At 47.2% G+C, this 24,133-nt stretch overlaps 1 protein-coding gene across 2 annotated transcripts in view; it reads right to left on the bottom strand.

Moving 5' to 3' along the window:
• Positions 1-24,133, bottom strand: part of Scaf8 (SR-related CTD associated factor 8) — a 156,679-nt gene that overhangs the window by 16,317 nt on the left and 116,229 nt on the right. For both annotated transcript variants that reach the window (XR_005090252.1, XR_005090253.1), the window contains exon 19: positions 4,072-4,158. The gene's annotated coding sequence lies outside the window, so the exon portion shown is untranslated. The remainder of the gene's footprint in view (positions 1-4,071; positions 4,159-24,133) is intronic.

The raw sequence follows: 24,133 nt of genomic DNA, 5'->3' as shown, positions 1-24,133 counted from the left end.
GTCTGCAGACTCCCCTCTGGAAGAAGCCAATGGCTGTGTGAGGAGGAGCAAGGTCTGGGAAGCAAAGATGCCTTTAATCCCAAAGAGTTCCGGAAGCTCCACCCACTAAAAGACACGCCCCCTTTCTTCTCCAGGAGCTCGACCCACAGGGTGTACATTTCAAAGACTTACAGATAGGTGGGCCTTTTACCTCCAAAGTATCTCAGAGCCTTGAAGAAAGCAGCTACCTGGGGTGATGCCAGCTACCATGGAGCACACAGAATGAGGCAGAGGGGCCTGGGCCTGAGCACTGAGTATTTCTAGAACTTCTGGGGCTGGTCTCAATGTTACAGTTCTCTCTCTTTGCAGGATGGCCACATTCAGGCAGGCTACTCCCGATGTCTGTAGGGGCTGTACACGGAAAAGTCCCCCAGGTACATGCACAGAGTGGCCACACAGAAAGGGGCACTCCCAGGACTGGGAGTGGACACACTTTGGGGTTGTCATGACCATGTCCTCCACATCTGCATGCTTGGATTGAGGACACCGGTCAGCGGAGTGAGGAACACAGACTGACATGTCAGAGGAGACAGAGACACATGTACCACGCAGCTGTCCACTCTGGAGAAAGATGGGGATCTCTGCCCCCATAGTCACCCAGTATGGGCACCGCAGAGGCACAGGACTGGGGACCTTAAAGGGATTTTCACTTCAGCAATGCTTTGGGAGTCTTCAAGAGGACAGCAAGCTTACAAGGAGTGTGGCGTCTTCCTGGCTGGCGATTCTATTGTGCAGCAGAGGACAACGGCAGATCCTTACAGTGTCATAGCATATTACACCTGCACCCTATCCCTCCAGCAGATACACTCCCAAAAGATTCCCAGCAGCCACACATCATTATTGAAAGTTATGTGGCTCCCGTCCTCAAGGAAAAGCGTGCGGATCTGAGCCGCAAACAGTTTCCTGTGGCGAACTCTAATAACTGATAGATGACACACAGCACAGGTGTATTACCGTGAACCTGACACAGGCCCCAGAGCTTCACACCCAACTCTCTACATGCCCCAAACCATGACCGTCAGCATCCTCATTACCCCCATTTCAAAAGGAGGGCGGTAGCCCAGGAAGAGATGATGCCCAAGACCATAATCACCCAACCAGAATCGGGATTTGAACCTATAAAGTGAAGCCTTGAGGTCTGGACCTTTGTCACTACGCTGTCACATCTTAGAAGCAAGGAGGGATCCAGACCCGGTGACACAGACCTTTAATCCCAGCCACTTGGGCTAAAAGCAGAAAGACTGCAAGTTCAGCAGCAGTCTGAGCAATTTAGTGGGACCCTATCTCAATACAAAGAAGTAGAAAGGAAGCCCGGTAGTGGTGGTGCACACCTTTAATCCCAGCACTTGGGAGGCAGAGGCAGGTGGATCTCTGTGAGTTCCAGGCCAGCCTGGTCTACAGAGCAAGATCCAGGTCAAGCACCAAAACTACACAGAGAAACTCCGTCTTGAAAAAAACAAAACAAAACAAAAAAAGTAGAAAGGAAGCTGGACAGTGGTGGTGCACGCCTTTAATCCCAGCACTTGAGAAGCAGAAGCAAGCAGATCTCAGTGAGTTCAAGGCCTGCCTGGTCTACAAAGTGAGTTCTAGGACAGCCAAGGCTACACAGAGAAACCCTGTCTCGGGGGCAAAAACAAACAAAACCAGAAAGAAGGCTGAGCTCTTGCTTGGCAATGTGAGGCCCTAGGCTCAATCCCCAGCATTTGAGGGGGGCCGCGGGGGCGGGGAGGAAATGCTGAGCAGGGAGCCTGGTGCAGCACTTGGGGAGAAGGCAAAACAAACCATGAGTACACTGTGGCGAGTGCCAGGCTCCTGAACCACAGGCGGCTACAGCCACGAGTCTCAGGAAGGCTGGCATGGGCGCCGAGCCTGGAAAGGAAGGGAGACGGCCGTGCTAGACAGAAAGAATATCAAGGGCGGGGCCAGATGACGGGTTCAAGGGAGGGAAGGGGTGGCATGTGATGAGGCTACAGGGACCCTGAAGCCAGGGCACTGGCTTTTATCCGGCAGGACCTGAGGGCCCTTTAGGATCCACTGGGGATGTGGCATGATTGTACGCGCATTTATTTTACGTGGAAGGTGGTGAGGGTCCTTTAGAAGGGTAATTTGATGGACTGACAAACCCCAGAAAAACAGCCATGAGACAGTACCATCAGCTAGCTTCTTTTCCTCTCTGGGGTGGGTGTGGTGACTCTTGCATTGTACAGAAGTTTGGTCCTTTTATTTTATAGACAAGGTCACAAACAGTGCAGGCTGGCTTTGAACTCAATGTATAGCAGAGGATAACCTTGAACTCCTGCCTTTACCTCCCCGGTGTTGGGATTACAGCATGAATCAGCATGCCTCCTTTTACTCAGTACTGGGGACTGAACCCAGGACTTCATGTATGCTAGGTAAGCTCGCTGTCAACTGAGCTACACTCCCAGCCCCTGGAAGCGGAAGGTGGGATGGGAGTCCTTTCAGAAACGTTCTCACAGAGTTTGGCCTTTCAAGGTGGACCTTTTTGCCACCTAGTTTAATTTTCCATCAGAATCTTGAGGCCCAATACTGAGGTCCTCGAGGCTGTGGGTCTGTCTGGTGGCCACAAACTGCAGAGGCGACCTTGCCACTCTGAGTGCTTTCCCTCTTCCATGTCGACTCAAAGCTGGAGGGGGTTAGCAGGTGTGGTGGTTTGAATGTCATCGGCCCCCATAAGCTCACAGGGAGTGGTACTGTTAGCAGGTGTGGCTTTGTTGGAGTAGGTATGGCCTTGTTGGAGGAAGTATGTCACTGTGGGGGCAGGTTTTGAGGTCTCATAGATGCTCAAGCCACACCCTGTACCCCAGACCACTTCTTGTTGCCTGTGGGATCAAGATGTAGCTCCCTCTCCACTCTCAGCTCCTCCACCAGCACCATGTCTGCCTGCATGCCGCCATGTCCCGCCATGATGATAATGGACTGAACCTCTGAAACTGTAAAAGCCACCCTGTTAAATGTTTTCCTTTGTAAGAGTTGCGGTGGTTGGTGAGATTGTAAAATGGTGTGCCACTTTGGCAAAACAGTTTGGTGGTTGGTCAAAATGCAAAACATTGTTACTCTGTTACTCAACAATTCTACCCTTAGGAATATATCCTCAAACTACTGAAAATGTGCACCTATGAAACATGTACATGAAGGTTTACAGCAGTGTGTTGCTAATAGTAAAAAAGTTAAAACAACTCAAATAGCTATCAAATACTGGAGAGAAATAAAATGTGGCTTATTCATACAATAGAATATTATTAAGACATAAAAATGAATGAGAAACTGACAGATTAAATGACTTTGGTGAACCTTCATAATTTCATTTATAGATCTTTCCATTTCTAATTTATAAATACATTTGGGGTTATAAATTATAAATGTACTGCCTCCTGTCAACATTGTATACTTCTATTTGATGATTTCTGTGTCAAACATTATATGGAAATGTTTTCAAGTATTTTCTGTATTAACTGTGAATGAATAGAATAAAATAAATTGCCTGTGATGGAAAAAAAAAAAAGAGTTGCGGTGGTCATGGAGTCTCTTCACAGCAATAGAAACCCGAACAGTAGACATTATGCTTTATATATAAAATGTGTCCCACAGGCTCACGTATTTGAATGCTTGGTCCCCAGCTGGTGGTACTGTTTGGGGAGGTGGGATCTAGCTGAAGGAAGTAAATGGCTAGGGGTCCATTTTTAGGGTAATAACTGGCCTTATGTAGGGTCTACCTGCTTCTGCTTCCTGTTCTGACAAGGGGTGGGGTGAGAAACCCTGCAGGACGCTAGCACATCCACGGAACCCTCTGCTGCCATGCCCCCCCCCCCACTTTGGACTATCCCTTCAAACCATAAGCCAAATCAACCTGTCTTACTTTAGGTTCTTATGTGAGACATTTGGTCACAGGGGTGAGAAAAAGAATCACACAGCGAGCCTGATGCAGGTGTGGCTCTTCCCTTCCCCTCCCCCCAGGCCAGCCCGCTCATGAAGAACTCCTAAAGACAGAGGCCAATGGAAGTCACTACTGACCTCCAGCTGTAGCCAGGCTACTGATGATGAGCAAATTCACATCCTCCTACAAGCCGAGATGCTCTGCAATCTTCTGGATCATCTGTCCTGAAAGAGAACAACAAACAGTCTCATTAAATTACTAGTAGGGAACTATCTCCATTCACACAGCATTAAATGCACAGCTCGCATTTCATGGGCAATTCAGAATGAAGATCCGTGGTGACAGGTACAAAAGTTCGCTGTTTGAGGAGTCTCTTATTCTGGTCACAGCCAGCCCTCTTCTTGCCCGGCGACATGGTCAATGAAAACACCATGTGTCCTTCCCAGGCGGGGGTGGTGAGAAATGGTTACGGAAATCCAAGGTTGACGATGGGAAGTTGGTTGCCACCCTGCCACTGAGGAAAACGTTTGTTGGGATGTTTTCCCCTTGCTGGTTGTGTTCAGGTGAGTGTAAAATGAAGGACATCCCAAGTCCGTACTTAGAAGTTCAGAATTTTGTGCAGGATGCTCCTTCGTATAGGAGAAGGGACAAGATGCCGTTTGTGACCTACAGCCCAGCAGCCGGTTTCCGGTCAAGTCAGAAGTTCACTAACCTTCCTGTGAAACGATACTTAACCTAGCCTGAAACTCTAGCTTTATAAGGGCTTTTGATCTAGAAAACTCCTGAGTTTCATGTTGATTTAAAACTCATTTTATAATCTCTCTAAATATGGAAGTGATTTTCTAATAATAAGCCCAAGTCTCTGTATTTCCTAGAAAAAGGAGCCCTTCGGAGTTTAATAAAAAGGTCCCATATTTTCAGACAGAGGTTGACTTGTCCCCAATGAGCAATTTGCTTCCTGCCACCTCAGGAAATCTTAGTGCTTGAACTGGTTAGGACCTTGGACTAATGGAGTCCAAACCTCTCCTCACACTTCGAGGCCCTGCACCGTGGATGGAGCCAGTCAATTAGGGATCTGGCTGGAGCAAACCAGATGAAATGCATCTGTGGGTACCCGGTGCCGGGTGCCAGGCTCTCTGCTTCAAACGTGTGGCCTCACATGCAGCTCTCAGTCCCCGGTGAAGTAGGCACAGCAGGTCTTCATTTTACAAATAAAATCACAAGGGACCAGCTCAGCTCTTCTATCTGAGCACGTGTTGCCAGGCAGGGAGGGGCCAAGGAGGTGCTATGTACACAAAGGGGTGGTTAGCACGTTTTCTAACTGTGGTGAGCTCACAATGTAGTGTGGGTGGGGAGGGGAAGTAGGTACCTTAAATATTACTCTACTGTTCAAACTCCAGTGTCTGGCATATTAGAAGGACACGGTACCATTTTTTTTTTTTTTCTTTCTTCCCTTCCTCTCAATGCTGCAGACTGAACCTGGAGCTCTGTGCATGTAAGGCAAGTATTCTACCCATGAACTATGGCCTCAGCCTTAGTTTTACTTTTCATTTTGAGACAGGGTCTCACTAAACTGCCCAGGGGAGGAGGCCTTGAACAAACTCTATATATAACCCAAGGCTGGCCTTGGACTTGAAATCCTCCTGCCTCAGCTGAGATTTAGACCCTCTCCACCAGAATCAGATGAAGTGTGCAGCGCCATGATACTGTCAGTTCAGTGCTTCAGAGGCTAAGACAGGAAGATCCCAGGTTCCAGGCACAACAGCAAGACCCTTGCTGGAGAGAGTGCGTGCGTCTGTGTGTGTGTGTGTGTGTGTGTGTGTGTGTTTGTAAATAAAGTAAAAACAGAACAGGATCAACTAGAAAACAGCATGAATGAATTGACAGGAGGGAAGTCCACAGGGATGTGCATTTCTCTGCCATTCATCAGCCTGTGTATATTGCTTTGCAGAATAAAATATATGCACTCTTAGGTCATGGCAAAAAAGCTGTGAAGGCTGCTGAGTTTAGAACAAAGTGACCACTGTTTTCTTAGAGGTTCATAGAAAATGGTGAGTGCAGAGCAGCCAGAGTATGTCTGGGGATGAACCAGCATGGAGATCCAGAATAAGCTGGCTACAGTTTGCTCCTCACCAAGGATGAGATGCTCAGGGCTGAGAAGCATTTGAGAAGCGCTCTTAATGAATTTCAGGGGTAGGGGAGTGTTCTGGCTAGTTCTGTGTCAACTTGACACAAGCTATGGTCATCAGAGAGGAGGGATCCTCAAATGAGAAAATGTCTCTATAATTAATCAGGCTGTATTAAAAGAGCCTTTTCTTGATTAGTAATTAATGAGAGAGGAGGACCTAGCCCATTGTGGGTGGTACCACTGTGGGTTGATGGCCCTGGATTTTATGAAAAGCAGGATGGGCAAGCCATGAGGAGCAAGCTCGTAAGCAGCACCCCTCCATGGCCTCTGCATCAGCTCCTGCCTCCAGGTTCCTGCCCTGTGTGAGTTCCTGTCCTGACTTGCTTTGATGATGAACAGTGTTATAGTAGTTTGTTTGTTTGTTTGTTTTGTTGTTTTATTTTGTTTTTCCCTTGCCAACTTGCTTTTGGTCATGGTGTTTCATCACAGCAATAGTAACCCTAAGACCGACAGGAAAATAAGAGTTAGGTCCCTTTCCCTCAACCCGAGACTAAGGGATGGGCACCTATGAAACCACAGGGAAGCTCCATGACACCAGCTCTGTACTTACGGCAGACCCTGTGTCTATCCCTAATTGTTAGAACTGCAGATGCTGCCAGAAGATGGACAAAGCTCTGACTGGGTCAGGAATGGATTTTCCCACCTCACTATCACTCAAGGGTAGGAGGAACACATGGAGAGCAGGGAGCCAGGACACAGTGAGCCCAACTCCAGCTCAGCCCTCAGGTGACCTTGATTCAGAAACACAGCGTCCTTCAGGATGGCACTGTGATACGTGATAGCCTTTTTCAGAACAAAGAGGTACTAGATAGTCTGTTCTTTTTATAAAACTTCCTTCCGACATGTTTCGGCTACCGTGCTTACAAGCCAGGGTTTTGTGGTTTCTGAGTACAACTCACGGCCAGAGAGACAAGGTCCACTTAGAGAACGGCCTTGGGCCACTACACTGTACTTCCCTGTGATGAAGGGTGTGCCATGACAAGGCAAAGGACAGTCGACTCCTTGTGCTACTTTGGTGACTTAATAATCGCATGTTTACCTGTTAGGCCATGACATGAGGTGAGGCCGAAATGAATTATCTTGTCCACTACTGAATGTACATTTTACTCGGCAGATGTGCGGCAGTCCTGTCAAGAACCGAACGCCATACCAAATAAGTAGTTCCAGAGACAAGAAAAGACCATGACTCTGTGCTCACGCTTTACCCAGCACTCATGATACAACTACAGATCACAGGGTTGTAGGCAAGTCCCCCTCACTCTAGGTCATGGCTAACAAGGGGATGCTGGCCAGTACCCAAAGCAGAAGAAATAAGACACGATTTTTGTTTCAATTCTATTAAGCAGCATGCTGAGGAACTGGGCAGATGGCTCAACAGGACCCGGGTTCCATTCCCGGCAGGCAGCTCACAAGCTAGCTCCTGACACTGTAGCTCCAAGGGATCCGACGCCCTCTTCTGGCCTCTGTGGGCACTGCACTTAAGAGTACAAACAGGCCAGGTGGTGGTGGCACACACCTTTAATCCCAGCACTCAGGAGGCAGAGGCAGGCGAATCCCTGTGAGTTCGAGGCCAGCCTTGGCTACAGAGTGAGTTCCAGGAAAGGCGCAAAGCTACACAGAGAAACCTGGTCTCAAAAAAAAAGTACAAACAGCCACACCCACACACTTATACACACTTTTCAAAAAATTAAAAAAAAAAAAATCTGGGCAGGAGAGATGACTCTGTGGTTAAGAACATGTACTGCTCTCCCAGGGGACCTGAGTTCAATTCCCAGCACCCACATCATGCAGCTAATAACTGCCCTATACCTCCAACTCCAGCGGGATCTGATACCTCTGGTCTCCACTGTTACCTACAAGCACGTGCACATACCCACAAACACATACACATAATTAAACATAAAAAGAACTATTAAAAATAAAAGTCAATTTAGTTAAAAAAAAAAGGAAATGGTTACTTTGTCTAAAAGGATTTTATGACTCAAAAGAAGTCTAAGTCTATAAATAATCACCACCTTAAGGATTACTGTCTATTATTATCTATAGTAATAAATTATGTGAAATTTTGAAAGCATTGGTTCCCATCAAAGATGAAACTGCATTTGATGTGTTTTGAGTGTGTAATTTCCATACATCTTTAGTCTTTATCATTCACTTGCCTGTTAATTTATAGACTCTCATGATATTGCAGACTAGCCTCAACCTTGAAACCCCCCTGACTTAACCGCCAAAGTGCTGGGATTACAGGTGTAGACCCACCACATCCGAACCCCATTGTTACTATTTTTAGACCGAAGACTCTGGGCAACACAGCAGAGAGTTACATACACAATTGTTTTCCATAACCCAAGTGCACGTGGACTTGGGCTAACAGATCAGTCTAACCATCTTCATCTCAGTGGACAAGAGACATGAGGAAGGGAGCTAATGATCTGCCCGGATCTCAGACCAGGTCTCAGTGACTCCAAAGCCTAAACTTGCTCATGAGCTCATGGATGTGGTTGATATTTCTGCTGTTTCTTCTAGAGCTACAGACTGTTTTATGTTCTTTATAAGAAGAGAATTAACATGGAAGGTGATGCCAGTGTTTATTAAAACCAGGCATGTCACAAAGTCAAAGGTCTCACAGGATGGGAAGCCTTTTCTAAATGTCACCAAACATCGCCAGATATCACCCTTCACCATGTCTAGACTCAAAAGGAATTCATCTGCTCCTTTACAGTTTAAAGTATGTTTAGGTGATAAACTCTTTGTTTGTTTGTTTGTTTGTAAGTCTCAAAACTGGGGCTGGAGAGATGGCTCAGCAGTTAAGAGCACTCCCTGTTCTTGCAGAGAACCTGGTTCGGTTCCCAGCACCTACATGGCAATTGACAACTGTCCATAACTCCGGTCTCCCAAAAGAGCTGACTTGCTCATCTGGCCTCCACAGGCACTGTATGCTCATGGTGCATAGACATACACAGGCAAAACATCCATACATATAAGATATAAATGAATAAATCTTGTTTGAGAATCTCAAAATTGTATGTAACACATGTGACGTAGTAACTAAAAAAAAATTAAATTAAGTTAAATTTTAAAAAGTGAGTCTATTGGTTGGTCGGATTTAGTTTAAATACTTCTGAGTTTTACCTAAAGGTTGTTCAACTGACAGTGTGTAAGGAGACGTTTGCAGTAATCAAATGGAATGAAAAGATGGACTGCATGTCTTTAGTTCTTTATTTTGGTGCTGAGGACTGGATCTAGGCTCTCACACATGCTGAATGTGTATTGGACAGCTCAGCTACTCCCTCAGCCCAGTAGATATTTTGTGATGGGAAAGATCAAGCTTTGGAAGGTGACGATGCCCGGTGGGGTGCTGAGACTGCTAAGAAGCCCACTGGGAACAGGAAGAGAGAGACTGGACCTCTGAAGCCCAGAGGGGAGGTGCCGGGGGCGGGTGCAGGAACCAGGCTTCTGGGACAGAAGAGCGTACTGTCTCCTGGTTGGCTTGAGTAGGTTAATAATGCATTACACTATACACTTGCTGTGGCTGTCTGTATCTGTGGGCTTTCCTCTCAAACTAAAGGGATTTACAGGAAGAAATCTTGGCTTGAATGAAATAAGAAACCAACAATATGGGGATGGATTGCTTGGCATTTCCAGGCCTGGTAAGACAAGCAAAATTAAGTTAGCTCTTTTTCTTCATTTGGCAAGAGAGAGGCTGTGTGGTGAGGGGTGTGGTCATTGTCTGTGAGCTCTGTCACCCTAGCAGGAGCAGCTCCTCCTCTTAAAGCAGGTGTTTGCAAGGCCTAGCTAGCAGGTGTGTATAATGTACTGTTCCAAGAGACAGCAGTCCTGTAGCTTGGGGACTAACTTAAAGCCTGGTGTCTAAATGTTTTTAGTTTTCTTGCTTGTGTGTGCTTCTGCATTTGTGTGCTTGTGTGTGTATGTGTGTGTGTGCACACATGTGTGGTGTATGTGTGTGTACGTGTGTGCACATGCGTGCGTGGCACATATTGTACGTGTGGGAGGGGAGGGGTAAATGTACGTACACCGTACATTGGCTCAAGTGTAGATATCGAGATGTCTTCCTCCATTTCTTTCACCTTTTATTTTTGAGACCAGGTCTCTCAAAGATCTGAGAGCTCACCGATTTGACTGGGCTTTCTGGCCAGCCTGCCTCTGCCTCCCCAGTGCTGGGGTTACAGGGCACATTGTGGGGTGCCCTAGCTTGTTATGTGGGTACTGGGGATCCAGACTCAGGTCCTCACGCTTGTGCAGCAAGCATTTACCCACTGAGCCCTCTCCCCGGCCCTGTTTTTAGGTTTTGCGCCAGTGCGGAGCAGCTCAGAATTCCTTCTATCAGCAGAAACAGCCGAGACAGACCCCCAGGTAAATTCTTCCAACACACTGCTTGCAGGACATGGCGCCTGCCTGCCCAACCCCCACCGGCCGAGGCCTCCCAGTACCTCCTGGCCAGGCTCCAGGGTGAGAAAAGCCAGCGCACGGCCAAGGCAGAGCCTGGACATGCAATTCCGGTTCTCCAGAGTCCAACTTCTCTCCCTCTACCATCACTGAGCGAAAACCGGCCCTTCTCTGTTTATTTTCTCCCAGCGCTGTTTAACATGGGAGCACAAAGAATGAGTGGGAAAGCCACAGCCATGTGGACCGAAAGGATCTCCAATCACAATAAACACTCCCAAAGAGGGAGGAAGATGGTAAGCGATAGATTTCCTCTCTAACATTCTTTCAAATAAATGCAGAGCCTTTGGGGAGGCAGCCTGACATGTTTCCACTGGGTGAAGAGGGTGGAGACAAGCAGTGCTTTGTGTACGGGCTGCCTGTGCCAGGACCCATTCCAGCCCAAAGTTTGGCAACTCCCTCCCGGGGGACACAGGGTCTGGAGCTTGTCCACAAGGCAAAGGCAAAGTTGCTGCCCCTGAAATCAACAAGGATTCCTTCCCTGTCGTTAGCCCTTGGCAACGTGACACTGGGCTCTGACATACTCTCTGGGGCCTCCTGCATCCTCTCCAAGCTCCGTCTTTGGCTCGCTGAGAAATACCAGGATGGTTTAGGAACCTCAGCCACAGCAGGCTGCAACAGAGAGCAAGCCAAACCTAAATTCTGGGTCACCACATTTTGGAGATGCGTCCCCCTGAATGATGTGAGCAAAACCCACACGTCTTTAAAGCGGCGCGTGATGGTAGTGAAGAAGGGATCCTGGTTTCTCCAGCCGCTTCCACAGATCCATCCGTTCTAACGGCAGGGTCCATGTGTCTTTCTGCATTGCTCACTGTGAACACGGCATGGGCCAAGATGCATGCTGGGGAGCCTAGAACACATCACCAACCAAAGCCCCTGTACTCCCGCTGCTGCCAGAAGATGACATAAGAACACGATTCCTCAAGTGTCTCCAAGGAGAAAAACAAGGCTGCTCATGATGGCCCAAGCCTGTAAGCCCAAGACTCAGGAGGAGGAGGCAGGGGATTCACTGACAGTTCAAAGCCAACCTGGGACAGGAAGTGAGTGCAAGGCCAGCCTGAGCTACAGCATGGGAGCCCTTCTCCGAAAGGTGGGCATGGGATGGAGTAGGGAGTTGGTAGCAGTGAAATATGCCTACAGTTCCAGCCATGTAGAAGGGTTGAAACAGAGGGAATGACTTGAACCCAAGAGTTCTAGGCACCCTGGGCAAAACAGCAAGATCTCCAAGGGAGAGAAAAGATATGGAGAGTAGGAAGATATGGGGAGAGAGAGGGAAGGCTGGAGAGATGGAGAGTTAAAAACATGTACTGCTCATCCGGAGGAACCTTGTTCAGTTCCCAGAGCCTACAGTGGACAGCTCATGACCACCTGTAACTCCAGCTCCAGGGGGTCCAACTCCTCCCTTCTCTTTGGGCACCTGCATGCACACACACGCACATACACCTATACACAGTTGATTTTATATAAAATTTAGAAAAATAAATCTTAAAACAGAAAGAAAGAGAATGAGAGCGTAAGGGAGGAAGGAGGGGGGAAAAAGAAGAAAAGTTTCTGTCATTTTCAGCATGAAAAGACACCACCGGCCCCTCCTAAATCAGGAACAGTCCCACCAGATGACAAATCCTTGCCAATCTATCAAACTTCCATCATCAATGTCTTTGTTTGTAACTAAAAGCAACTGCCCATATGTTGAGTTGCAGGGAACAAGAAAACCTCAGCAGCTTTATGAGGTGACCTAGTGTTGTGATTAGTGCTGCCCCCTAGAGGTGTGTAGGGCACAAGCCTCCCCAGTGTTGGGATTCTAGGCACTGGCTACCACACTAGGCTTTCCTTTTCTTTTCTTTTTCTTTAATTTTTTTCATAGGTGCTCAGGATCTGAAGTTGTACCACAAGCATTTTAGCCACTGAACCATCTCCCAGTCCCAGATTTTTCTGGGAAAATATATGGCTTTATTTTACGTGTATGAGTGTTTTCGTTTGCATGGATGTGCACCCCATGTGTGCCTAAGTGTCCACAGAAGCTAGAAGAGGGTGAGTCCATTGGAACTGAAGTTACAGATGGCTGTGAGCCGTCATGAGGGTTCTAGGAACCAAACTCGGGTCTTCTGCAAGCGCAATAAGTGTTCTCAACCTTCTAGTTCCCTAGCACCCCACCCCCACTTTTAATATTTATAGATCATTGCCTCATCTCCAAGGCTGAGGAGACCTTCCCTCTGCAAAGAAGAAAGCCAAGAGGTCAGAACTAAGAGAGCCTTACCCGTCTACTGCAGCTAGCCTCTTCAGCCAAGAAAACCTACTTCCTGAGTGTTTGTCTTTATAAAAACTTTCTGTTCTGCCTTCTCATTGGTTGTAAACCCAACCACATGACTGCCTCGTCACTGTCTGTATGTACAGACCTCCAGGTCTTCTATGGTTGGTATTGAGATTAAAGGTGTGTGTCTCCAATGCTGGCTGTATCCTTGACCACACAGAGATCTACCTATCTCTGCCTACCAAGTGCTGGGATTAAAGGCGTGTGCCACGAACGCCCAACTCTGCTATGGCTTGCTATTAGCTCTGACCCCCGGGCAACTTTATTTATTAACATACAATTAAAATCACATTTCAGTACAAATAAAATACCACCATATCCCTCTATCACTGTCCAGAGAATATTTGTCATCATTTGACTCTGCCCTACATGGCCCCTGATTCTCCCAGGTATACCCTCTTAGTCCTTTCCAGAGCCACTACAGTTCTTGAAGTGTACTCCTACCATAAACAATGCTATTGGTAACCTATAATGATCTCTTTAAACGCCCATAATTCCCAGTACATCAAGGCAGACCCTTGATATATTCTAATTAGCCATGCTGTCAGCTCCTGCCACATGACCTGGCATCCAAATAAGATAGACCCAAAGCTATCAATCTCCTTATACTGCCTCCGCCTCATCCCTGTGAGCCTATCCCCTCCCCCAGTGTGGCAGAAGGCAGTCCCTATAGAGTCTGTGTTGGGTGGAAGTCAGGCTTAACTTAGCCTGGGACCAGCATGCTAAGGCTCCTGGAACACACATGAAAAAAACAAGGCTCTCTGCTTTAAAATTAACAGTTTTCCTTCTTTTCTTCTAGTTTTTCTCACCTTTTTAAAGTGGAAAAAACTTATTTGCAGGACCAGGAAAGGTCATCGTTATATATTTGAACACATGACTAAACAGCGTATGTTTAAAAAAAATCCATTTCAAATAAGTGAAGCTCATGTCAGTTCCCTCATTTAGCCTAGACTAGAGAAGCACTTAAGATATGGAAGCTGCCCTCCAGAAACTTGTTTTCAGAGGCTGCATTTTAGTTAACCGAGAGTTCTGCCACATTCCCGCAAAGGAAGGCGTTACATCCCATAGCTACAAAGTTACTGTGCTGGCTAGTTCTCTATCAACTTGACACAAGCTAGAGCCATCTGAGAGCGGGGAAAACCTCAATGGAGACAATGACTCCGTAAGACTGAGCTGAAGGCAAGCCTGGAGAGCATTTTCTCAACTGGTGATTGATGTGAGCGGGCCCAGCCATAGTGGGTGGTACCACCCTCCGCTGACTGTTCCGGGTTCTATAAGAAAGCAGGCTGAGCAAGCCACGGGGAGCAAGCCAGTGAGCAGCACCATGGCTTCTGCATCAGCTCCTGCCCTGTTTGAGTTCCTGCCCTGCCCTCTTTCAGTGAAGAACAGGGATGTGGGAGTGTAAGCCAAATAAACCCTTTCCTCCCCAACTTGCTTTTTGGTCACAGTGTTTAGCAATAGTAACCCTAAGACAGGGAGTGAACTTGATTGATGATTGTTTGATTGAACAATGTCCATAAGTCCCTGTAGGCTAGAGTGACTTTCCCAAGATGAATGACTGAAGCCAAATCACAAGCCATAGAGCATCCATGCCTGAAGATTATGGTCTACACATAAACACTCACCGGAGAGGTGGGTGAATTTGGAAGAAGACATTGACCACCCCTGTGGCAGCCATCTAGATAGGCTAAGGAGTCACAGGGCAGGTGGGAACTGCCTGTGATCTCCTTGGCCAAATACCATGGTAGGTAAGAAAAGTCTCTTCGTCAGCAACTGGATGCTTTAGCTCAGCTACCTGGCGATGGTGGGGGCTCCAGGAGAGAGGAAACCCTGAAACTCCCAGAAGCCCACTACTGGCTCCTCTCCAGAAAAATCATATCCATGCCTGTCCCTCTCCTGGCAAGGGTCTGAGGTGCCAGCAGGGTGTGCCTTCTGGAGAAGCAGATGTCATCTCATGCACTTCCTAAGCTAAATCCACCTTCTCCTCCAGGAGACTCTGCGGGAAGAGCCGAAGAGCCGGCATTTGGGTCAGCTTCTGTGTTTTGAAGACTGCAAGCTTCCTCCAGTAAATGCCTTAGGTGAAGCGTGGGGTGGGGAGAGGGAGTGGGACGGGGGGGGGGGGGATGTTGTAGCTTCAGTTCACACGGAGAAAGCTGGACTTCACTGCAGCTTACCCATGAGGCAGTGAAGGACCCTTCCAGAGAGTTCTGAAGAGAACTACAGCCGAGCTGTTCTGCCGGGGACGCGAATTCCAGGGTGACCGGTCCCCCTGCACACGGGAACGGCTCCCCCTGTGCTCTGGGCAGGCAAAGGGGCATTTCGGATCCTGACGCCTTGACTTCCTGTGCCTTTGCTTGCTCAAAGGAAGCTGCAACATTCTGAAATCTTTATGTGGAAGGAACTTCAGAGGAACAAGAGCATGGCCTAATAAAGTCTGCTTAGGGGGCCAGGCTATCAGAACTACACCCCTGCCCACCCATTTCCACAAGCCTTCAAAGCAAATGCGGTCCGACCCACAGCCATTTTGTCTGGCAGAGACACCTGTGCTCTCAAGGACCAAGGTAGCGAGACAGACATGAGACAAGCATCAGCACGTGTGAACTTCAAAAGGCGGCTAATCACCGCCTTTCCACGTCAACAACCGGCCCCCAGGTTGAAGATGAGTCACCGCCCACCCCCAGAGCTCCCCTAAAACACACATCTCCCTTGCGGTCCCCAGCAGTCACTTGAATCCATCCTAACCAAAGCAGGACCACTTATGAAAGGCCTTATGTGTAGCTTCATCCTCCATTTAAAAAGTTCCCGTGTTTTCTTCCAGCTAGCCAAGCTGTCTGTAATTAAAATCACATGGCTGCAAACCTTAGCTGGTATGAAAAGTTTTACCAGATGTATACAATTGACTAGGCTTGTAGCATTTGGCATGCCGCAATGGTCCCATTAAAGAGGGGCGAGCCGGGTCTGACTTGGAGTGTAGGTTGTATGCTTTGGATCAGTTATTTATTTATTTATTTATTTATTTATTTATTTATTTATTTATTTATTTAATGTACACTAAAGCTGTGTGTGACACTTAACCCTTTTTCAACAATCACAAGGATGTGGACCTCTATTTCAATCAACACAGAACACCACGGCACACCATCAAACACTAAGCTGGATCCACGGCTCAGTGGTTAAGAGCCCTGGCTGCCTTTCCAAAGGACCTGGGTTTGATTCCCAGCCCCCCTCACGGCAGCTCACAGCCATCTGCAACCTCAGTTCCAAGAGATCCAGCACCCTCTTCTGGCTTCTGAAGGCACCAGGCACACATGTGGCGCACAGACATATATACAGGCAAAACATGCATACACATATAAAGATACAAAATTAAAATGTGGGGCTGGGGAGATGGGCGAGGCAATCGAGTATTTGTCATGCAAGCATGAAGATTTAAATTGAACCCCCAGAACCCACATTTTAAAAAAAATCTAGGTGTGGTAGTTGACACTTACAATCCCTGTCCTAGGGCTTGGCCTCCAGCCAGCCTAATGTGGTTGGTAAGCTGCCGGCTAGCGAGGGACCTGGCCAAAAGAAAAAAACAAGACATACAAGCAAAATACACACACACACACACGCACACACGCACGCACACACGCACACACACACGCACACACGCACACACACAAATCAAACCTATTTGACTGTTTGAGCAAGTCCCCTTTGAAAATGTCTCCATCTTCTGAACCTAAATTAGGCCTCTTGGTCTTGACAAAGGCCGATGCTGTCAGAGCCTCCACAGTCACGTGGACTCGGGATGGAGAAAAGGCAGGTGGCAATCATGGCTTCCACACACGGAAGACAACAGGCACTCCAGAGAGAGAGGGAGGTAATTTTAGGACAAAAAGAGGAAGTCCTGTACTACTGTAGATAACAAGATTTGAAATTCCCATTCCAAGAGGGAGCAGATAAAATATGAACAGATTCAAGGCGTGCGATCAAGGCACGCTGACGAAACCCATGCTGAGGTACATTCCTGACTTCTGAGACTGATAACGGGGAGGGAGAATAAGTCCGCCCCCCTTATCACCCTCCCCTACACACCCACACTGGGGCCACCATTCTACAAGAAAAACGAACAGCCCACCTAAGGGCAAAATAATAATAGTCATAATCATAATCATAATAATAAATAGGAGGCTGAGGTGACCCTTAACACTCTCTGGGCCACAATGACCATATATGATACAATGTGTAGATAACACAGCTAACTATACAGTTAGAATTTCGCTTTAAAGGCATTCTTAAATACAGACTTCAGAAATTAGCTGAAATCTCTCACAGCATGTGACGGGAAGAAACATATGTTCTCAATCTGCGGGTTTAAATTGTTTAAGGATTACATCAATGAGCCTCCTCAGAAGAAAAACCAGGCCACCAACCCCAGACACAAGAGCGTAAGAGCGGCGATGGGCAATTCGACGTTCAAGCTTCACGTCCGTCCGACAACAAATCAGTTGTTAAAATTCTTTCTTAAATGGACTTTCATCCGGAGCCAAAGAAGTAAAATGTACGGGCACCCTGGGAGCTAGAAAGGCCTCGTTTCTTGTTAGAGGTGTGGCCTGTTGAGATGAACTGAGGCTGGAGTGAAGCCCCTAGGTCCCCACTACCCCAGGAGAGACAGCCAGAGAGGACTGTCCTTCTGACACTCATGAGAGCGAGTTCCCAGATGAGAATGCAAGTATTAGGCTCTGCATGGCAAGCCACGGAAGGTTCGGATCAGCAAATCGTTGGGCTGTGGACGTGGCTCACCTGGTACGGTACCTGTCTAGCATGCCTGCAGCTGTGGGTTGGATCCCAGCCCCCCCCCCCGCCCCATAAACCAGGAGTGCTGGTACGCATCTAGAATTTCAGCACTTGGGAGGTTTAGGCAACAGAATTAGAAGTCCAAGCTCATCTTCGGCTATATAGGAAGTTTAAGACTAGCCTGGGCTACATGAGATTCTCTAAAACAAACAAACAAACAAACAAACAAACAATCCCAGAAAATTGCCAAGTGAGACTAGAGAACATACTCTTTCAAAGAGGAAGGTTGGAGTGTCACTCAGTGACAGAGGATTGTTTGCTTAGTATGTGGGAGGCTCTCTGGGTTCAATCCTTAGCACACAGGTATACACACACACACACAAGGGGAAGGTACCATAAAATGACCGAAGTAATTTTGGAGGCACGTGGTAAGTTAGGAAAACTGTGATAGCTCATGGGTTAAGAAGAAGGGTAAGTTGAAAATAAAAATGGATGAAGGAAGATTGCTACAGTAGAAATAACGAACTGGACCAAAGGCAAGCCGAGGTTATGCACAAAATGGGAAGAAGTGGTCCGGGCTGTAACTAGAATAGAAGATAAGGACTATCAGTCACCTGCACGGTCACCCTCAAAGCCCATCACCTGTCCAAAGCTGTCCTTACACAGTGTTCCCATCTGAACAGGAAAACGCTAACTCCCTGGTCGCAGTATGAATGAGATGTCCCTCATAGTCTCAGGCATTTGAATCCTTGGTCCCCAGCTGGTAGTGCCGTTTGGGAGGTCTAGGAGGTGTGGCCCTGCTAGAGGAAGTACATCACTAGGGGCATGTTTTTGAGGTTTCAAGGGCCTGCCCCCATTCCAGTGTGCTCTCTACTTGCTGGTTGTGGTTCAAAACGTGAGCCCTCAGCTCCAGCCACCACGCCTGCCTGCCGCTGCCACACTTCCCCACGGTGATGGTGATGGACGGCTATCCTTTTGGAACCATATACCCAAATAAGCCCTTCCTTCTATAAGCGGCCTTGGTCATGGTGTCTTTATCATAGCAATAGAAAAGTACTTAAGATGGCCCCAGTTCCCGGAGTGGGACACAGAGTCTGGATGACAGGCAGGCAGCCAATGTCACAGGCGTCACTGAGACCCCCTTGACTCTGTGCACTTTTCCATTGTGCTGCCGTTTCCGGTGCCCTGAGTCATCTGAAGGGAATGTGGACAGCAAGTATTTCACCTGTTTTTTTTTCTCTTGTACGTCAGTCATATGAAGGTAAGGCTGAGCAGAAGAGGTGGCACATGCCTGGGAACACAGACTTTGGAAGGCTGAGGGACAGTAAGCGTCTAAGGTCGGCTTGGTAGCCAGTTCAAGACCATTTCAAGCAGACAGACAAAAGAGCCAAAAAAAAAAAAAACCTTCTGAGACAAACACTCCAACAGGCTCCCAATGTGTTTCTCCTGCTTGGAAAATGGAATCCATTCATTTATTTATTTAGTTGGTTCTAGGGATCGAACCCAGGATCCCATACATGCTCTATAGCTGATCTACACACGTAAGCTAGGAAGTGGAGTCATGACACTACAATAGAAATAACTCATCTAGATATTTGTCAAATTCTTTTAAATTTTTAAAATATCATTGGAGGTCAGGGAACACCGACCACAGAGCATGCTTCGAGGTCGGAGGACAGTTTTCTGGAATCAGTGCTCTCCTTCGACCTTTACATGGGTCCTGGGGAGCAAACTCGGGTCATCAGGCTTCCTAGGCAAGCTCCTTTACCGGAGGAGCCGTCTTGGCGGCCTCTCATCAGATTGCTGCTGAGATGATGCCATGACGACCTTCTCTCTCAGCCCGTAACGTATCCCAGCGCTCTTACACACTAGGGACAAAACGGCAGGAGGGGAGGGGCCCTGCTCGTTCATGACGTCATTCTTTCACGGAGGACAACATGAGAAAATACTACCTTCCACGGGGAGGGACCTGCCACAGGACCAGAGACGACAGATGGGACCCATGAAGCTCCGCGTGGCATCAGGTAGGGACAGTAACTTACCTGAAGAAACCACAGCGAAGTGTGCTGTACAGATGAGGAACCTGAGAATAGGACCCTGAGTATCTCCAGGCAAGGGGGGGCCGAAGAACTCTACAGAGGGGCCTGGGTGCTCACACATACCCTCTCCCTGTGGGTTAGCTGCAGATGTTTTGCTTTTATTTCAATCTTTCTCCTTTGCTGAGACAGATTTTTTTTAATCAACCCAGAGTCTTGCATAGGCTAAGCATGGGATTTTTTCCCCCAATGTCTATTACTTATCTAGAGATAAAAGTCCATTGGAACAAATAGCTCCCCATTTGTTCAAAACATCTTAGGATGTCTGCCTCTTGACTAATAAAATGTAGCATTTTGATCTTGGATGTTTCCCCTTGCCAATGAACATATGCAACTTTTGAAATTTGGCTTCTTGGCTTAAATTAAGTTTTTAATGCCTCCCCACTCTTTCTCTCCCTCCCTCCTTGCCTGTCTTGAGTCTGAGAAGAGCTGGGCGGCAGTAGGTCTATGACAGAGTACAGTTCTGTCTGTAGATATTAACTTAGAAGGATCCCCAGGACTGGGGCAGTAACTCAGTCAGTAAAGTCCTCGCCAAGCAAGCATAAGGACATGAGTTTGGATACCCAGCACCCACATAAAAAACTGGGTGATGTGGTACTCCCCATGTTGGTGAGGTCAAGGCAAGAGGATCCCCAGGGCTCACTAGCCAGTCAGTCTAGCCGAATCAATGAGTTCCAGGTTCAGTGAGAGACCCTGCCTCAAAAAATAAGGTGAAGAGTGATTGAGAAAGACACCCAACATTGATCCCTGGCCTCCACACACACGCACATAAATACAGACACAGACACAGGGTTGGGGGAGGAGAGATCATTTCTGATAGGTCCAAAGGGTCACGTCTCCATAGCCACATGAATCTTAGCTGATAGAGAAACTAAAGATGCCCTGACCCAAAGGATTCCCCTATGCTGCCGGTGTAGGAACTCACAAGATTTAAATTCGTCATTTTCTCGGGCGTGGAAAAAATGTTTAACACTGTCAGCGCAGGAAATTGAAAAATTCCCTTCCCAGGAGACTGAGAACGATGTGACGGGAGGGAGGGGGTCTCCTTGGAGGGAGAGGACAAGGTTGGCCTTTGTCCCTTCTATAATCCTATTAACTGGCTCCTTGAGGAATCTGGTGAAGTGGGTGGCTGGGAGATAGCTGGCCTTTGATGTTAAGTGTCCCTTACCCAGGGTGGTGAAACTGTAATCTCAGGACCCTGAGGCCTCCTAAGCATAGTCAAACAATGGGCCTGAGAGCCCTCCTAGGAGCCTGCTCCCTTGACGGCCTGCTGGGCCAGGGAGCAGTCTTTGCAAGATGCTCCTTAGAGATATAGCTCAAGGGGGCTCACCTTCCCCAAGTGGAAGCAATTTACTCCGCTCGCCGGGCTAGGAGGTTGACCCCAAGGGTTTAAGTGAACTCTTCAGCTGCTCCTTTGCCCTGACAAAGACCCCAGGCTCCCTCTCACAGCAATTATAATCAATCTCAAGATGTCCTTCCAGGAACAAAGGATGCCGAGACAACTGCTCTTCATTAGCCAGCAAAATTAAATCAAAACCTATTGTGTGCGGAGTGCTCATTGGCTGGCGGCAACTCGGTCCCCTGTGGCTTTCTTTCCATCTACATGAGTGGCTATGCTTTTTTTGGTCTAGTATTCCCACCAATTACTGATGAAGGGATGTTAAAACTTCCAACTGTGATTGGGGATTTACCAGAGACCCCCTTAAATTCTGTTCCTATTCCTTCACGTATTTAAGCTTCCTGATGAGGTGTATCAGTTTATTATTGTTCCATGTTCTTGGGAAATCTCCACTTTCCTTTCTGGTAACTTCGATCATCTTGAAGTCTCCTTAAACATGTGTTTATATAGCCACTCCAGCTCTCTAAAGCATACTGAAACTTTCTTGTTTGTATATTTGGTTGTCTTAGCTTTTTTTTTTTTTTTTCTTTCCCTTAATCAGTCTCTGTAGCCCAGGCTGGCCTAGAGCTCACTATGTAACCCAGCTTGTTCTGAGTTCACAGTTCTCTTGCCTCAGCCTCCCGAGTCCTGAGATGACATGCATGAGCCACCATGCCTGGTCAGCACACTGTTTTCTATGACATACATTCCCCCATCTACCTACTCTTTGAATTTATATTTAAAGTCATTATTTAGCTGGACCTCCCCCAACTAGAACCTGCCTTTAGGTGGAGGTGTTTTCGCCCATTTATATTTACTGTTGATTATCAATGTGTTTGCATTTAAGCCTGACATCCTAATTCATTTTCTGTTGATCCCATCCATTTTAAAAGTCTCTCTGCTCCCCCTGTCTTCCTTCATTCAGACAAATTCAACATTGCTCAGAATTCCATACTTATTTTCCCCCTGCACACATTTAGAAAAAAAAAAAAAAAACTACGTCTCTGCATTTCCCCCCAGAACTAGTATGAGTCTTGAAAGAACAAAAACAAATACCTTGCACCCTGTGCCTCAAGACACTGTATCAACATATTAAATGATGTACAGTAGCCCCTCCTGGAGCCATAGTTTGGCCTCTGTTTGTCAGTTACTGTCCTGATTAGCTTTACCTGTGACATAACCTGGAGTCACCTGAGGGCTTTCCTAGGTCCAATTAGCCCGTTGGCATGTCTCTGAGGGCTCAGGACTGTCTTGATTATTAATTAATATAGGAGGACCCAGCTGACTGGGTGACCCCAGGATGTATAAGAAATCTAGTTACGCATGGGCGTGAGATGAAGGTACCAAGCAGCCTTCCTCCTTGGCTACGAGTGAGTTCTCAGGGTATAGGTAATGTTGTGTGGGCAAGTAGGCCCTACTTTCAAGATCTTGCTTGAGTTTCTGTCCTGATTTCCCTCAGTGATGGACTGTGACCTGGAAGTATAAACCAAATAAACCCTCTGCTCCCCCAAGATACTTTTGGTCAGAGTGTTTTTTTTAACACAGCCACAGACGAGTTACCCCAGGTCAACAGTAGTCCCAAGATAGCAAACAAACAAACAAACAAAATCCCATCAAAATAGTAATTATTTTTGTTTTGTTTTTTGAGACACAGTCTTCCTGTGTAGCTCAAACTGGGAGATCTTCCTACATTTGCCTTCGAAAGGCTAGTTACAGGCCAGTGCCACCATGCCCAGAGACAATTCCTGAGATAATATTTATTTATTGTTTTTGTGAGACAGAATGTCATGTAGCCCAGGATAGCCCTGAACTCTCTGTGTAGCTGAGGACGACCTTGAACGTCTCCTGGTTCTACTGTGTGCTAGAATGACAGGCATCAGCTACCATATCTATTCTACATGGTGTTGGGACTTGGGGCTGGTGGACAAGCACTCAGCCGATCCATCATTATATTTCACTCTATTACTTGTTAATATCTCATATTACTTTCCCTTATGTTAAATTTTCCATAGGCATGGATATGGCTAGGCGGAAACCTAGTGTATTCAGGACTTGGCGATATCCATAATGCCGGGCATCTATGGAGTGTCTCGGAACAGGTAAGGGGTGGAGGTTAGAGGCTATTTTAAATGAGTTATTAGGGAAAACTGAGAAGGTTCCCTTTCCAGCCCTTGAGAATAGGGTGGGCACAGTGGTGCACACCTCTAATCCCAGCACTTTGGAGGCAGAGGCAGGAGGTTCACAAGTTTGAGGACAATCTGGGCATAGGGAGTTCTGGGTCAGTCAACTACCTAAGGAGAGTGTCTCAAATTCTTCCTGTCGTCTCCGCTGTCTCCACCGTCCCACTGTTGGGACACCACACAAGAAACTGGTCACAGGGGCTTGGCTTAAGCAATCTTTGGAGTGATCCTAAATTCCTCAGTCCTCTTCACTTCCATCTTGGGAATTTTGGTCTCTGGGTAGGTCTCTTCTATTACTATCACACCCTCTACAAGCGAGATATCTCTCTCTCTCTCTCTCTCTCTCTCTAATTCATCTTGTGGTGTCCGTCTGTCTCTATGGCTCTGAGCACAGGAGCTGGTGGAGGAAGCCAGATCCCCTAGAGCTGGAATTACGGGCAGTCGTGAGCTGCCTGACATCGGAAATGGAACTCAGATCCTCTGGAAGAGCAGCAGGCATTTCTTAACCATGGAGCCATCTCTCCAGCCCGCTGCTGCTCTGTGCAGCATACAAAAATAAAAATTAAAATTTAAAAAAAAAAAATCTGCTGGGCGGTGGTGACACACGCCTTTAATCCCAGCACTTGGTAGGCAGAGGCAGGTGAATCTAAGTCCCAGGCCAGCCTGGTCTACAGAGCAAGTTCCAGGACAGCCAGGGCTACACAGAGAAAAAGAAAAAATAAATAAATAAATTCTAAAAGTTAAAAACAAAGATAAACAAACCCCTCTGGTTTCTGCCCTTTCATTTTGTTTCAGCGCAG

The sequence above is a fragment of the Peromyscus leucopus genome, chromosome 8a (genome assembly GCF_004664715.2).
Source record: "Peromyscus leucopus breed LL Stock chromosome 8a, UCI_PerLeu_2.1, whole genome shotgun sequence".
NCBI classification, from domain to species: domain Eukaryota; kingdom Metazoa; phylum Chordata; class Mammalia; order Rodentia; family Cricetidae; genus Peromyscus; species Peromyscus leucopus.
Note: the sequence above shows the minus strand (reverse complement) of the source record. Positions and strands in the feature narration are given on the sequence as shown.